Here is a 2890-nt window from a genome sequence, read left to right on the forward strand (position 1 = left end):
AAGTTCACAAGCACATAGACAAAACTCCAACCCCCCCTCCCCCCCCCAAATGCAGCAGCAACAAAGATGAAACCCCTTCACTGCAACATCCTTTTGGAACTTTCCATCTACTTTGTAATTAAAGACTTAGATGTTTAAACCACAGAAAAAGGGTAAACCGTGTTTTAAAGTGGCCCAGTGCTTGTTACCACATGCATTAATGTATTATTCTGTGGCCAGGAGTGGAACAACTGCAGTTAGACATGTTTTCTTAGTGTACTCCTTTAAACAAAGATTTTTGATTGACTATTTTTAGTAGTCCAGGTAAAAATAACTGCATACGCCTGTTTGCTGTGGCATGGAACTGGACAGGAAACACTATTGTTACTACACAGAGATTTTTCCTTAACTCTGATACTGGAATGAATCCAGAATTATTCAGAAGAGGAAAATGAGAGAGAGGGAGAATATATCCTTGCCCATGTGAACATAGAGAACAGACCTGTCAGATCACTGCTCTCGTCGCTGCAGACGAGGGATCCCGGTGCCAGTCTCCCATATCCCAGTGAACACCTCAGCCTCCAGCCATTGGATATTCTGAGGCAGGTCTCTCTCTCTTCCCCCATTCTCCTCTGGATGAAGACTTTTTTGGTACAAGCACTTGAATATACGTAGACCTTCTACACTTCAGCCTCTGTTTGGCTATCAGAGGACAGCTTGAGGGTCTCTCTTTCTCATTTATAGGTTGACAAATAATAGCTGGATGTTCCTTTAACAAGGATTGGCTATAACTGATCGGTATTTCCTGATACAAAACTTGTTTTTTTCCAGAAATTCCAGGTTAGAGCAATAACTGAATTATCTCTACCTAAACCAGCCATTGTTGTCACTAGCGTTGCTGCCCAAGAATTTCAGAGTTTTATCTAAGGAGTCAGCGGGACAAAATACTTCACTAAGAAGTACGCATCAGAGACACAGGCAATCATCTTTCAGCTTCTGAGAGCAATATTGAAAAAGGTGATGAAATGTGCTCTTTAACACGAGATCATTAAAAAAAGTTTGTAGACGCCCCTTACTAAGCTTAAATTTTCATATACAGTGTTAAAAACTCACTAAAACATTAAGCCAAATCATTACTCCCACTGTGCTGGCAACACAAAAGGCTAACTTACTAGAACCAATACAGACTTGAAGAAGCTTTTCAATAACTATACATGACGTGAAATATTTGTTTAGTGAAAAAAAATTGTAATTTAATGAGGAAAGTAAATGTACAGAACAATAAGAAACAAATGTCAGCACACCGAGAAAGAGGTCGGGATTATTGTTTTTTATACGACATCTGGTTTATTCTTTTCTTACTAAGGGTTTAAATCAGTTTAGCACCATTTTGGTTCATTCAGAGATTAACAAAAGTTAATATTTTATAAGATTTATTTATAATACCCTTGAGGTTTAGAGTATGTTTATGTAACCCTTCTGCCAGGAATTGGCAGCAGCTGAAAGAGCTGGATTCATTTATCTAGGGGTTCTCTTGGAAAACTTAAACAACAGCAGTTTCAGCCTCCACCCAAAGCTAAATGACCTCCTTTGGGTGCCCTGACAAACAATAAATCCTGCTCAAGGCATAGCAAGGGTTTAAAACAAGGTCCAGAGTTTCAAGACAAAGGGAACTTTAGAGACGAGGGAAAGGGAAGAAGAAAGGCTCAGGGTAAACCCGCAATAGCCACTAATGAATAAAATAAATAATGCTTAAGTGAGGTCCTTAACCTCCCTCTCCTCCTCGTCTCTGTGACACAAAATAAAGGCTTGCTGTCATTTCCAAACAGATGCCTTGTCACTTGAATATCGCTGCCCACTCAGAACTCTCCCCATATTTACTGCGTATCTTCACTTTACAGCTAAGCTAATGAACATACGTATTACTGTCCACAAACCGGGAGATCCTACCGTCTCTCCAGCCCACAGCCCATTGCTCGTGCTAATGCCCCGTGCTGGCGCTGATGCTCACCTGACCATGCAGTGAACCGATTCAAGGCACCAAACTGGCAGAAAATGAACTCAGGAAAACCAAAAGCGAACAGTGGATGGGTTTCTGCTGGTTTAACTCCCTGAATCAACTCACTGTACTATAAAATGAAGGTCAAAGCTGGCACCAGGGAAGAGGATGCCAAGGATGGGGATAGAAAGAAAAGCCAGACTGCTGTTGCTTCTAGTAATAACTAGGTTGGGCTGGCCTAGTTTTAAGATGAAACTGCTCTTTAGCATGGTGGCACTTCTGCATAAATTTGCTGGCTTATCCCCATATAGGCCAAACTTTGAGGGAGCATGGCTACGCTGTCCATGACTGCAGGACTAACAGGGCCATTCTGTCTCTAAATAAACTCCAGCCAGCCTGTTTGGTATGGAGTCCCTCTCTCAGCCAAGAGGAGGAAATAGGGCCTCTGTTGCAAAACTGAGCCCTGGGGTCAGCTTTGCTGCCCAGGCAGAACTGCCTTGCTCTGCTCCCTTCATACAGGAAACCTGTCCAGAGGCTTTTTCCCAGTCCTACAGCCACTCCTGTAAGCCTCCTATGCCACATTGCCCATACCTAGGAGGTTTTTACAATTCAGCTTCCTCAGTTTTGGTTTAAAAACCTAAGTGCCTGGTTTCCCAGGGAGAGGAGGAATTCATCTCAAACCGCCGCCAACAGTGCCCGCCTCGGGAGCCGGGGGAAACTGAGGCAAAGACGGCACGACGGACGCCATTTGCAGGACAACAAAAGGCCGTATGGTTCCCACAAACCCCGGGCCGAAACAGCGCATTCTCGGGTGCCATCTACCGATCCTTTCTCCGTTAAACGTTTACATCGGACAGGCCCCGCGGGGCTGGGGTGACTGACGGGAGGGGCGGAGCGGCGGGCAGCATGGCG

This window comes from Aptenodytes forsteri, unplaced genomic scaffold (assembly GCF_000699145.1).
Source record: "Aptenodytes forsteri isolate BGI_AS27 unplaced genomic scaffold, ASM69914v1 Scaffold208, whole genome shotgun sequence".
NCBI lineage: Eukaryota > Metazoa > Chordata > Aves > Sphenisciformes > Spheniscidae > Aptenodytes > Aptenodytes forsteri.